The sequence below is a fragment of the Ictidomys tridecemlineatus genome, chromosome 5 (assembly GCF_052094955.1).
Source record: "Ictidomys tridecemlineatus isolate mIctTri1 chromosome 5, mIctTri1.hap1, whole genome shotgun sequence".
Lineage (NCBI taxonomy): Eukaryota > Metazoa > Chordata > Mammalia > Rodentia > Sciuridae > Ictidomys > Ictidomys tridecemlineatus.
This window is the reverse complement of record NC_135481.1, coordinates 31,174,049-31,189,098: the sequence shown is the minus strand read 5'-3', so window position 1 is coordinate 31,189,098 and position 15,050 is coordinate 31,174,049. Positions and strand designations below refer to the sequence as shown.

Here is a 15,050-nt window from a genome sequence, read left to right as displayed (position 1 = left end):
AGAAGGCATTCTGGCAATCTTTAAAGCACCTCATTTAAGTATATACCTTGGAATCAATCCTTCCCTTTCTAAGAATGTACACTAAAGAAATTATCAGAGATGTGGCAAGAGTGTGTGTGCACATAGTTAGCAAGGGTCGGGGTGTTTGCTGGTCCATCTCCCCCTCTCTCGGAATGAACTACCTGCTCAGCCACACCTTGCCACACTAATAGGCATTGACCTCCTCCTGATGGCAGGCACTATAATCAAAGGCACAATGCCAAAGATGAACTATTATACATGAGGTGAGGCATACCTCAAAACTCAACCAAATTTCACTTACTTGCAAGCATCCTAATTGTAAGCCAGAAATTAGAATTTTTCTAAAGACACTCCTTTCCACTTTGTTATTTATCTTTTTCTCCTTTTATTGCCATTTTAAGCTATATAACCATCTCCTCCTCCTCTAGCCTCCAAGAAGTTTCTCTGAGTTGTAAATCATTTTCCTTTTTTTCAAAGTCAAACTGTATATGAACAGGACTCAGTTGCTAGATGGGGGAAACTGTGTGAATAAATAAGGTAATTGGATACATCTGTTTGACACATGATGTGATACTACTTGGAGTGACTTTGAAATTTCAGACTATATAGTTCAGATGTGAAGTAGTTCTCACCACTAACAATCTTCCTATAAAACTTCAAATTTTTAATTAAGAAAATTCACTGATTATCCCACATATATTAAAGGAAGTAATTTCACCAACAACTACATTCCAAAGAAAGTATTTTTGTTAGAGATCACATTTTTTTCCTTCACTATACAACTGGGTGGTTTTTGTTTGATGTGTAGATAGAAATTAAAGCTGGATAAGCAGAGTATTACCTTGCATAGAAGGTAACACAAATGGTAAGAATAGATTATCCTTTAGAGGATTCTAAGAAGAAAAACGTAGAACCTAGACAGCTCCCACTGTCCAAGGGCTGGATTTCTGACTCTGTCCACTGGCTCTTTTACTGGGTTAAAAGAACCCAAGACCAATCTGGTCCCTTTCTGACCCTGCACTCCTAAGTCACTTAATCTCAAAGAACATACATTTAGGCATCATCTTGACTTCTCCTTTTTACACTTGTGACTATTTAATAAATTACTTATAATTTTTTGATTAATGGCATCTGTCTTCTCCTTAAGAGAACAGAGGCTTCTTCTCCCTGAGAACAGAGACTCTCTGTCTCATTCATAGCTTTATCCCCAGTGCCAGCCTTATTGCTGGTTCTCAGTAAACGCTGTCCCCCGTTCTAGAAACCAGGTAACGTTCTTTCCCACACCAAGCATCTTGCATGAGTCTCTGGCTTGAAAACACCCTTAGAGTCTGGGATGCTACCTTGTTCTTACCAGACAACCCATAACACCAAGAACAAAGCTCAATCCCTGGACAGCCTCAGGTCTCTGAAGCAGGCTGGCTCCCTCCCTATTAGCCCCACTCTCCTCACTCCAGCTGCAAGACTTTCTTGCCTTATCTATTTGCCAGGCCCAGCTCCTCCTTATTTGACCCCTTTTAATGACAATAGAGCTCCAGTTCCAAGGGTGGAGAGCCTCCAATCAAAGAGTCCCTCAAAAACCTCTATATTCAAGACCCAAGAGATCATGGAGGAAAATAATATGATGAGAGTTAGCTGTAGAAAAGAGCCATGCTGGGTCACTTACTATAGGGTAAGAGAGTGTGCCCACAATCCTATGAAAGATCCATTAAGAAAATTTCAAACATGACTCTCTGGAAGGGAATAGAGTCTACTTGAGAGCCTGATTTATTCACAGGTAAATATATAAAACATTTTTAAAATTCACAGATAAAGCAAAAATCATATGAAGGTTAAAATAATGCAGATGGAAAACATGAAAACAACTTTCAACTTTTTTTTTTTTCTGTAAAAGGGCTAAGGGGAGAGTAATGACTAGGAGCTTCCAGCGGATGTAGTAGCAGTCGGAGTGACAGTACTCTAGCAGCCAGACTTCATCAGTGTCCTGGGTGGGCTAGGCATTGTACTAGATTCTTCATGTAAATGGTTTCAGATCATCATGAAATTTACAAAAGACACAATATCCTCCTTTTAAAGAGGAGAAATCAAGTTTAAATAAGATTCCCCCCATGTAACATAACTAGAAAAGAGCAGGAAAAAAGATTCAAGATAGGTCTATCTGAGACCAAAGTCTACACCTTGGTGCTGGGTGACATTTCCTGGAAAGAAGTAAGAAAAAGGAGCTTTCACAAAGTGAGTGTCATGCTCAGGAGGTGTTTGTGGTAGAAAGTGTCGTACTTACCCTTCTGATTGAACAGGGAAGTTGCTTGGGGGAGTTTCAAGGCAAATATTTGGTGGAGGCGGGGGCGGAAGCAGCCATTGGAGGGTGTTGAATTAGGTCTCTCTCTACATGAGAGAGAATGGTCCAGGGTGCAGTTGAGGAGGAAGGACAACTTCCAATGTTCTGTGACACAGTAGGGTAACTTCAGTTGACAGCAATCAATTACATATTTCAAAATAGCTAGTAGAGAGGATTTTGAATGTTCCCAAAACAAAGAAAGGATAAATGTTTGCAGTGACAGACACGCCAGTTCTCCTGATCTGATCATTACGCACTGTATACATGTGTTGAACTATCACACTGTACCCCATAAATATATACAATTATTACAAGCCAGTTAAAATGGTTTGAATGTCAAAAGCCCATGTGATCTTTTGAGCTGGACAATGACTAGTCGGGGAGAACTCTTTATTGGGAGCTGAGCATAGGGTGAAATTGAACGAAGAGATCGGAAGCAGTCAATCCAGCGTGGTCCTTGGTCCTCAGTGAGGAATGATCCAAGAAACTGGAATAATTGGAAGGAGGGGCTGGGCCAGGGAAGGAGCAGAAATACCTACCTGATGAAGGGTCTGGAAGGCAGGAAGAGGGAAAAGCATGAAAAAATTAAGATTTCAAAAGTGTCCAACTATTAAGGGAATTTGTATGGCCCAAGTCAGAGTTATTTGGATGAAGTGAAGAGGAGAGAAAATACACAATAAAGACTAAGAGAGAAAATTGATGCTGGAGTTCATTATTACAGATTACTTGTTTTTTTAAAAAATGAGATGAACTGGTAGCTGGCTGGGAAAGTTAGAATAAGAGTGTTTTTCCTGTTAATCAGGAGCTTGAATGCAAAAGAAAGAGAGCAAGAAAGAAGAAGACATACAGCGCTCACAGACCTCTAGGAAATCCCCCAGGTAGGCAGAACAATACTTGCCAGTTCCAAGTAAACTCACAAGTTTCCAATCAGCAAAGCCTCCTACTATGATGAACTGGCATGGATGAACCGGCAGGCCCTGATCCCTGAAGCTTCCCAGACTGGCCTTGGGACTTAAAGCCACTTCTGGTCCTTTCCTGATGTAATGTGGGAAGAACAGTTATTTCCCTGTCAACCCAGCACTGTGAGACCAACACTAGGAACTCATCAAATATTCCCTGGTTGATCTCACAGAGAAGTTATGAAAAATACAGATAAGAAAGCATCTGGAAATACTCCAGAGGGCTATCAGTGTCATTATTCAGAAAATGCTGTTTGCCAAAGTAGATCCATATTTACCACGTGTTAAAGTGAAAGCATAATTCTACTTATTCTAATTCCTGAACTTAAAATTTACATGGAGTGAAAAAACATACTGTGCTGCACTGGGGAAAGTTCTATACATATAAATTTTATTATATGTTTAGAGCAGCGAATCCTAAATAGCCACCTAAATAAATTCTAAGAGAATCAACAGGGCAGCTTTTCAAAACATAGGAATGTTTGGGCCCTGCTCTTAAGAGATTCTGATTCTATAGTTCTGGGTAAGACTGGGGAATCTATACACTTCAAAATTTTCTAAGATGATTCTAATGCAAAGACAGCTTTGGGAAGCACTAGCAGAATGTTTTACAAAAGCACCGATCTGTCTTAGATAATGATTAGGCTGTCCTCCAAAGAACAAAAATTCACCTGTATCTTCTCAAACCTAACATGGCAGGAGTTATGGGTCAGATATTCCGTCTCCAGTATTTATGGGCTCTAGGAAGTTCTGGGCCCACACCTGCTGCCTAAGCCACTTCCTCTGTTCCTCTTTTCACTTTTCTTAAAGCTGTCTCTTCCACCCCAATCCTTATTTAAAAATTAAGATTAAAAATTCATGTCCTCGATCACCTTACCAGGTTGGCGGTGCTCAATGGCCACATGCACTAGTGAGTAACATACTAGAGAGCACAGATACAGCGCAGCATTTCCGTTATCACTGACAGTCCTATCACTGCTGTGAGAGAGGCACGGTGATGACCCCGAGAAGACAGTGACTCACTCTGCTTAAGGAGCTCATAGAAGCCTTCGTAAGTGGCACTTTTTGTGTAGCTCGGGAAAGATGAACATGCGTTTTTCCTGTGACATAAGAATTGAGGTAAGGAAAGAGCAAGTGGAAAGGAATGGTGAGAGGTATGACTAGGGATGTGTGGGACACAGGGTTAAGTTATGGTCTGGGGAAGTAGGTCCTGAACAAATACCTCAGGGCAGCTCTGGATGGCAATGTATAGGGGAGAGTCTCTCCCTTGTCTTAGCCCATTTGTGCTGCTATAATAGAATACTACAGAGAGGACAATTTATAGAGAGCCAGAGATTTATTTCTTACAGTTCTGGATGATAAGAAGTCCAAGATTGATGGAGCAGCATCTGGTGAGGGCCATCTTGCTGTGTCATTCCATGGTGGAAAGCAAAAGGGCAAGAGAGCACAAGAGAGGCTCAGACTCACACTGACAACAAATCTACTGTCGTGATAATGAGCCCTCACTAGTGCTAGCAACACTAATCCATTCATGAAGGCTCTGCCAATCCCCAGAAAGGCCCCACCTCTCAACACCATTGCACTGGTGATTAAGTTTTGAACACATGAGCTTTTAGAGACACATTCAATCCACAGAAGATCCCTTGATAGCAGAAAAGCCAACATTTGCTTGTTTTATGATTAGATTTTTAATAGGCTTTTTTTTGTAATATACATACAGAAAAATGCACATAAAATCAGGCTTAGAATGTTCAAGAAGGGTACTTATCTGTATAACCACCATCAAAATCAAGAAGCAACTTTACTGGTACCTGAAAAGCCCCCTTCCTACCTGTTCTCATTCAGTCTCTACTCTCTTCTCCTCAAAAAGTAATAATCCTAACTTTAATTCTATAGGTTTGTTCTGTCATTTGATAGTGGTTTTTAAGCAGAAGAACAACATGGTCACATTTAGCTTTGAAGAAGAGCATCTTGGCAGCTCTACAGAGGAGAATCTGGGTAGAAAGCAAGAGTGCTGGCTTAAAGTCTCACAGCAGGATGCTGTGAAAGAAAATACAGAAGGAAGTAACACAGAAAAGGCTGATGTCTGGAGAGTCTCCGCAATAAAACAGTAGTGTTGACTGTGTTCTGGATATTTCCAGGCATATAACTTAACATTCAATCTCCATGCAACACTGCCAAGTCAGGGAGGGAGAGGGAGAGCTGAGATTCAAAACTAGACACCCCTGGCTGCACAACCTGTGGCCTCAGCTCCCCTATTCTGCCCCTCTATCGTTCTTTTGCTGAAGGAATAAACTGTGTTAGGCTGTGATTCTGCATCATGCATAGGTAGAAGGAGGTAAGAATGAATCAATCATCTAGTCTGGGAGAGAAGCAGAAGACTTGGAAAAACCAGGGCCTTGCTTTGAGGTCTACAGGCCTCATTAAGGCCTTCCTGTCCCTTAAAAACCAGAACTTTGATTCTAATAATAGAAACTGCAGAGCAAGTCACTCCAGTCAGCTCCAATAACTGTTTCATCAGAGGCCTGATAATTGATTATCTGTCTCTGTGTAACTAATCCCTCCAAAGCTTAGAGGTTCAGAACAACAACACAGTGTATGGGAGTGGTCAGGACTTCAGGAGCAACCTGGCTGCATGGTTCTGATGTTAGCTGAGGCTGCCTCTGAGGTCTCTACTGGGGCTGGAGGATTCACTTTCTTATTTTTTTTAATTAACCTTTTTTATTTATATATGATAGCTGAATGCATTACAATTCTTATTACACAAATAGAGTACAATTTTTCATATCTCCGGTTGTATACAAAGTATATTCACACCAATTCGTGTCTTTATACATGTACATTGGATAACAATGTCTATCACATTCCACCATCATTTCTAGCCCCATACCCCCTCCTTTGCCCTCCCACCCCCTGCCCTATCTAGAGTTCATCTATTCCTCCCACGCTTCTCCTCCCTACCCCACTATGAATCAACCTCCTTATATAAAATATACGGCGTTTGGTTTTTTGGGATTGGCTAACTTCACTTAGCATTATCTTCTCTAACTCCATCCATTTACCTGCAAATGCCATGATTTTATTCTCTTTTACTGCTGAATAATATTCCATTGTGTGTACATGCCACATTTTTTTATCCATCTATTGAAAAGCATCTAGGTTTGTGTTGCTATAAACATTGATATGGCTGTGTCCCTGTAGTATGCTTTTTTTAAGTCCTTTGAGTATAGGCTGAGGAAAGGGATAGCTGGGTCAAATGGTGGTTCCATTCCCAATTTTACAAGAAATCTCCACACTGCTTTCCATATTGGCTGCACCAATTTGCAGCCCAACCAGCAGTGTATGAGTGTACCTTTTTCCCCACATCCTCACCAACACTTATTGTTGTTTGTATTCTTAACAGCTGCCATTCTGATTGGAGAGATGAAGTCTTGGAGTAATTTTGATTTGCATTTCTCTAATTGCTAGAGATGTTGAACATTTTTTCATATATTTGTTGATTGATTGTGTATCTTCTTCTGAGAAGTATCTGTTCAGGTCCTTGGCCTATTTATTGATTGGGTTTTGTTTTTTTTTGGTGCTTAGCTTTTTGAATTCTTTATATACCCTAGAGATTGTGCTCTATCTGATATGTGAGGGGTAAAGACTTGCTCCCAAAATGAAGGTTCTCTATTTACCTCACAGTTTGTTTCTTTTGCTGAGAAGAAACCTTTTTGATTCCATCCCATTTATTGATTCTTGATTTTAATTTTTGCACCAAAGGAGTCTTATTAAGGAAGTTGGGGCCTAATCCCACATGATGGCGATTTGGGTCTACTTTTTCTTCTATTAGATGCAGGGTCTCTGGTTTTATTCCTAGGTCCTTGGTCCATTTTGAGTTGAGTTTTGTGCATGGTGAGAGAGAGGGGTTTAATTTAATTTTGTTGCATATGTGTTTCTAGTTTTGAATAAAGGACACGGAGACTAACCCACAAAATTATAATTATTTTATATTACACAAATGTGCCAAAAACATGCATTGTAGGATTCACTTTCTAAGTAACTCCTCATTGTTGGCAAGTGCGGTGGTGACTTCAGTGTCTCTCCATCTCTCTCCACAAGCTTTAGTGTCCCTGGGTATGTGACTGGCTCCTCCCAACTGTGTGATCCAAGAGACCAAACAGAAGGACAGGCATTTGGGGCAGGGGATATAGCTCAGTTGGTAGAGTGCTTGTCTTGCATGCACAAGGCCCTGGGTTCAGTCCCCAGCACCATAAAAAAAAAAAAAGGAAGAAGCTACAGGCTTTTTACACTCACCATATTCTATTGACCATACAGAGTTGGCCCTGATTCGGTGCAGGAATTTTATAGGGCAAAAATACTAGACAGCATGGATTATGGGAGGTTATCTTATAAGTACCACAATAGCAAAGGGCAAACTTTGCAGATTCCAAGTGCTCTATGAAATAAGCACTTAAAATGAAAATGAGGCCAAGCTTGATAGCACACCACTGTAATCCCAGCAGCTCGTGAGGTTGAAGGAGGAGGATCACAAGTTTGAGACCAGCCGCCTCAACTTAGTGAGGCTCTGAGCAATTGAGAGAGATCCCATGTCAAAATAAAAAAATAAAAAGGGCTTTGGATGTGGCTCAGTGGTTAAGAGCCCCAGGTCCAATCCCTAGTGCCAAATAAACAAATTAATTAAACAAAATGGAAATGGGGAGGGAGCATTCTGCACTCCTGAAAGATGGAACAGCATGATGAACTGTAGAGTGATATCAGCAATCTCTAATTTGGCTGAGCAAACTCATGAGTACAGGGAGAGCCTGGGAAATACAGACCCACATAGTACACCACCTTGCAGATCTGAAAAGGGGACATGGACTTGACCTACAAGTAAATGGAAATCACACATGCCTTATCTGTCAAAGAATGACATCTAATAGTCCTAAAATGCTAGAACTGGAAGGGCTTTTGGAGACCAACCTCCTACCAATTTTGTTGCCCTGAAAGCTGATCCTGGCAGGTGAGCTGATGCAGAGACCCTCATTATACAGAACAGAAGGAATCACACCTTCTCAGATTCATGCATTAGGAAGACAATCCTAGAAACAGCACAGGAACCAGACCGGAAGAGGAAAGAATGGAAGCAGGAATATCACCCTGATACCTTGAGTCCATTTTAAGGAATAGAAAGTCTGATATCAGTGATAGAAAAGCAAAGGAGGGGAAATGATGTGAAGGACATTCTCAAATATTCTGGTGAACATGATAGATTTTTGCACTCACAATTAAGTCATGTTTTCTTTCATTTCATCATGCAAGAATGGCTAATTGTAAGATGACATGATTTGCAATTATCCATGGCTTTTTACATCTTTTTTCCTATCCACAATGTCTACCTTTGCCCAGCTACCTACTCATCCATATTACTTCCTTTAGCACCCTTTCCAAACTTACCTACTCCTGGGAGCCTTCTTTGATTACTTCCCAGCTGGTCAGATCACTTCTCCCTCTTGTGAATATTGTTTGGCCTTGTTAAGTCAATACTTGGGATTTATTGGCATTTCCTCCAATTAGGATTCCAAAAAATGTAGATCTTAGCAGCAGGCTCAGGGCAGGACAGAAAGGGGGGACACAGCCAAAGAGCAAGGAGAAGAATAGAGAACTCTTCAGCTTTGCAAGCAGCCCTCAGATGCCAAGCTTCTCCCAGCCTCTCAGGTAGTGGCTTTGATTGTGAGACTAAACCTAAATAAGCCCAGCTGCTGAGGTTAGCCTGCAGGTAAAAATACTTCTAAGTCACAGCCCAGCAGAGCCACAAATGGTGAAACTGATACTAAATGAATCAGGAGTATGGTTCACTTATTCTTGAAGTGGGCTACCAAATCATATTCCAAGTTAAAATGAATCTTAATATTTATTTTACTTTCTGGTTTGCCTATTTTTTTCACTCATTTTAAAAATAAAGATCAATCAAAATTAGGGATATAAAATACTTTTAATAGAGAGATTTTATATAACTTTAGGTATGAAATACATGTTAATGAATCTTAAAGTTAATATTTGTTGTTTATAACATCTTGTCTGATTTGAGAGGCTATCACATCATAGATCAATCATAAGCAGATTCAGGATCAGAGTCTTCTTCTTAGTATAATTTTGGATTCCTTGGCAACAAACAGCATTTAGAATTAAATTTTAAAAGCTAAAATTGTCATTGTTTAAAAGATTTCTGCGTTCAGTAGGAGACTGTCCTAACATGTTCCATAGTTCCTCATTCCAAGTAGGTGGCTGATCCCTTTTTCAGAATACTAAGAAATTCTATTCTTGGACTGTTACTGCCATCTAGTGGAAAGACTGACAAATGTAAATCAATGCCACACCCTGTCCATCCTTTCCATCACTCATCACATCTTGTTTTCCTCTTTCTCTCCATCATAGGTGCCCTCAAGAGCATCAAGAATAGAAAATGTTTTGTCAGTAATTGGAAACTTCTTTGAAATTTTTGGTTTCATCTCCAAAAAGTATTTATATTTATATTCAGCCAAAACTGTCAGAAACATGTAAGAGAAAAATCAGAATTAAAATAATTGTATAAATGGGGAAAACAGTATGAAAAATAAAAATATGTATGATATGCTACCTTTTATAAGAAAAAAATGAAAAATGAGAAAATATACTTATTTGCTTACTTTTGAAAAAAATAAAATAAAGGGGGAAAAAGGGAAGGATAAACCAGAAACCTACAGGATAAAGATGAAAATAAGTGGAAAAGCCAGGGAAAAGGATTTAACTGCTCTGATTATAATTCTATATAATTTTGACTTCTGAGCCATGTAAATGCTTACATTTCCAAAATTTAACATTAAATCAACAGGTTGAAGAAACTCTAAAAAGAACATAAACAAAAACCAATCAACCTAGGAACATATCACATCAACAAAGTTACTATTTGGAACAAGTCAAATAGTTATTCCAAGCAATTTTTTTCTTTTTGGTGCTTCTGGGGATTAAACTAGGGCCTCAAGCATACCAGGCAAACGATCTACCACTGAGCTGTACTCCTAGCCCTGAGTGGTTTTAGAGTGTGAATCTCTATCCACCCTCAGAGAATATTCTAAGGATAATAACTGCAAGAAAACCTTGAACTTTACTCGGTAAGGTAATTCACTGCTAATAGTGTTATTTGATATAGTAATTCTAAAAAGCATTGTGTGTGTGTCCTAGGATGCTCAATAAATATATTGGTGCTGCTGGGATCCAGTTTTCCCACTATGAAAGGTTTGGCTTTGGTTTGTTTTGTTTTTTAAGATGCAGAACAGAGGAAGAAGCAATCCCTATGGTACTGAATTGGGAAATTAAAAATATCATTATAAATTTGTGATCTTAATAAAGTATATATTGCCTAGCATTGTCCTTTCAAAGAGTCCGGAAGCAATGACTCTTCTGTATAAAAAGTACCCCCTACACTCTGTTCTGTGTCTAAACACCACAGTCCAACAGACAAAAGAAGGATTCCATGGAGATCCAGGGCTGGGTCAGGGGAGGTGCAGTGTAGTCCTAGATCATGTTTTATTTCAAAACATAAGAACATGGTCAAAACTGATTAGGATCTGCAAAAGAAGACAGAAGCCAGCCGAGATCAATAACACAAAAGGGGGGTCTGGGAATGTAGCTCAGTGATCAAAAAGCTTCCCTAGCATTTGCAAGGACTGAGTGTAATCCCCAGCACCAAACACACACACACAAAAAAAAATCATAATATATTGAATTATTTAAAATTAACAAATCTATATTCATTCTTAAAAATAGAGGAAAAAGAAAACAGGAGGCCAATAAATGCATGCAAAAGGAATGACAGAAATAAAGTCATCATTTTAAAAATACTATATGAAATAATAGATTCTGGTAAGAATCATCAAAGGTGCTAAAGTCATTTGGAAAAATTGAGGCATAAAAGAATATTTACAAATCTGACAGTGTCACCTCACAAGATATGTCTTAATTACAGAGAAAAATATATATTCCCAATGAATCTGGCAGTGAGCACTCCAGCTAAGTGAGCAAACAATGAGCAACAACAGAACAACTGGAATGGGCGTAGAGGGAGGCACACTGGGAAGGACAGATGCCTCTTCTGTGGCATCCCTGCCAAAACTGCATAACCTGGGTCTAACCATGAGGTAACATCAAACCCAAATTGAAGACCAAAATTACTGGCCTGCACTCCCAAAATCATGAATGACACCCCTGGCAGCATTTTTCAGCTTTAGCTCCCTATTCCGGATTTTCTAGTCCATTTTTTTCCCTTGGGGTAAAGGTGTTGGGATTGAACCCAAGGGCACTCTACCACTGAGCTACATCCCCAACCCTTTTTAATTGAGACAGGGTTGCACTAAATTTCTGGGCTGACCTGAACTTATGATCTGCCTACCTCAGTCTCCTGAGTCCCTAGGATAATAAGCATGCCTGGCCACCATCACTAGCTCTAGTTCATATTCTTAAGATAACAAACATGGTAGGCCAAACAAATCACCCACATCCATGATTATACGGAATTCTTAATGCTTTGGTCTAGCTGAAGTCACACAATCCTGGTCCAATTGGCCATGTGTGTTCCTGGAGATGGGTAGGGGTGGGAATAGAGAGGGGGATAGAATCTCCTGAATCAAAACATGGTTACCACACATGAAGTGCTTAAGAGTAGAGTCTTGTCAATTCCCCTCTACAGGCACTATGGGCTAGCAATGCATATTTATTAATCTTGTATTTCTCCCATTTAGTTCAGATGGCAATGTTTCCATGAAGTTCCCTCTTTCTACTACATATTACAGTCATGGATGACTGGCTTCTATTACTAATAAATCATGATTTCACAATTTAGTCACAAGATTACATCTTGAAGTATTTGTACAGATTCTAGTTTGTATCTGTTGTCATAATTCTTCTGCCTGGAGAATTTCCCCTAACATTACTTGTATGGTAGATCTGCTGGCAACTAATTTTTTCTGCTTTTGTTTTTCTGAATACACACACACACACACACACACACACACACACACACACACACATGCCTCTGCCTCCATCTCTCATCATCTTCTCTTCTGTTTGTCTTCTCTCCTTTTCTTTTCTAAGGATTCTTAGAGACCCCATCTAATCCATGTTAATGTCTTCTTCAGCCCCATAACTCAATTATATCTCTAAAGACCATGTTTTCAAATAACATCACCTTCACAGGTTCTGAGTGAACATATCTATTTTTGCGGGGAGTGGCATCATTTTGATCTACTTCATTAAGCATTCCAACACCTAGTAGAAATCAGAAATTTGGGATTCTAGTCCCTGTCCACAATTTCCTTACTGTGTGTGACTTTTGGCAAGTTGGTTAACGTCTTGTAGTTTTAATTCACTTATCTGAAAATGAAAATGATAATATTTGCCCTGCCTGCTTCTGTATGAATAGTCTGTACGTAGTGTAGTTTAAATAAATGCAAATGAATAAATTGAGTGACTGGATTAATGGATTCATCTGGAAATGTTCTTTATGCCCTTATTAAATCAGACCTGAAAATTAGGAGAGAAATTAGAGCTGACTACTTAGATTTGGGAGTCCTTTGCCTACAGATGGCATTCAACTATATAGGAATGGACAAAGTCAACTAGAGAGGAAGACACCAGAGAGAGAAAGTTGAAGATACAATCCTAGGCAACTTCTACCTTTAAGAATTGGACAACAGCCAGATGCAGTGACACACTCTTGTAATCTCAGTGGCTCAGGCGGCTGAGGTAGGAGGATCACAAGTTCAAAGCCAGCCTCAGCAATGGTGAGGCACTAAGCAACTCAGTGAGACCCTGTCTCTAAATAAAATACAAAATAGGGCTGGGGGTGTGGTTCAGTAGTTGAGTACCTCTGAGTTCAACCCTGGTCCCAAAAAAATAAAAATAAAAAGAATAATGGACAACAAAAAGATATTACAAGAGAAGGTGGTGGAGAAATACGAGCTAAGGAATAAAGAATTAACCTACACATCCCATAATGACTGGCATAGGGATGTATGGGTTGTAGTGGGAGACTAACAGAAGAATGAGAGGGTTATTGAAAAAATAGAAAGCAAATCTTGTGAAACACCTGTATTAGCACTAGCAGCAGTAATCATTTCACTACATTCTGGTACTAACTAAAGACAGCAAATGCCTTTTTTTCAAGCTGTATTTTTTTTCTTGAATGTGGTATTAGCAAGCACAACTGGGATGCCAATAAAAGGTGTTCCCACTTTCTCATGTCCAATATCAACAATTAATTGTTCCCAGCCTGTCTTCTATTTTATTCTCCAAAAGGAGAGTGAGTTTTGGCACACACCAAAAACTCCACTAAACTCTTACCATTTCCCTTTCTAAATATCTACATATCCTGTGTGTCCTCACCCACATGACACATGCTTGACCGTCAACAGGATAACAGACACCCACACTGCAAGAGGTGTGACTGATTCCCAGAACCCAGAGACAGAACCTCCTACAAACCAATGAGTCAGTCAGTGACACGAAATTCCTATTTGTATAAGTAATGTCACAAAAACATCAGGCTTCATAATCTTCTGATTTTAGCAACAAAGGTCCTATACATTAGGCCTACAAAATTAACACAGGTCACTGTGAGAGTTCAGAGAACTTAACCACTGGCATTCAGCCAATGTGTAGCGGACAGAGACTTCAGTGCAGGTCCTCTGACTTTGAGCTCCATACTCTTTTCTATTACTTCATTCTGGAAAGTCTGGCTAGAGGGAGGAGTTAAAACTCACAAGCATGAGACAAGAAACCCTAGTCTGTGTGGTACGTTTATAAATTCCGTAAAAGGGATAGATCCATGAGGGCTAGAAGATTGAAAGGAACAGGTTTTTGGAATGCTTTTTTCATATGAACACTACCTGGAAGTCCTGTAAGCAAAACAAAGCAGATATATGTGAAGCTGTTCTATTGGAGTAGGGTAGGGTTCTTCCAGAGCCCCTTTCCCACTCTCTGCAATGAAGTCTCTTCAGTGGCTCCTCAGAAGTCCTGGGCCTCCGCTGAGCAGTTTGGAAACCACTGGATCAAATAAGGGTTCTCAAAGGACAGTCCCTAGACCAGCAGCATCAGCACTACCTGGCAACTTCTAAGAAGTATGAATTCTTTGGCCCTACTCAAAAAGCACCAAATCAGAAATTCTGTGTGTAGAGCTTAGCACGCTGTGTTTTTAACATATTCCTCTGAGATTCTGACACCTATAAAGTTCAAGAAACAATGGGCTACCTTGCCTCCATAAAGTAGGAGAGATATACTTTGAAAAGAACATTTGAGGTTGGGATTGGGGGCTCTAACAGGAGAAGGGAAGGCCTGAACATGCCCTGGGAGGCCTTCTATAAGAACAGAAGTCCTGACCACAGCAAAAAGTCGTCAGTGTGCACACCCAGTTATCATGTCTTCCCGTGACTTCCCCCGCAGTGCCTCAGAATAGAACAGAAGAGATGGGGCATCTAGTGCTTTGGGTAGAGTTTAATAAAGAGAGTGTAGGAGGCTGTGTTGAAGTGACTGGTTGTGAAGCAACTAGAATCTTGAAGAAAGTGAGTAGGCTCCACAAATATGGAGGATGGGAGAAGGAAGAGGATTTGCTGAGGGTATGGGGTGGATCTCCACCTTTAAGATCCCATTTAAGATCCCAGTACTGACACAGTCCTATTACATTAAAGTCTAAGATTTGTCAGGGGAGATGGTGGAAT

At 39.9% G+C, this 15,050-nt stretch overlaps 1 protein-coding gene across 1 annotated transcript in view; it reads right to left on the bottom strand.

Moving 5' to 3' along the window:
• The window catches only part of Atp8b4 (ATPase phospholipid transporting 8B4 (putative)), a 260,993-nt gene that overhangs the window by 238,739 nt on the left and 7,204 nt on the right, over window positions 1–15,050 (bottom strand). The window lies entirely within an intron of this gene.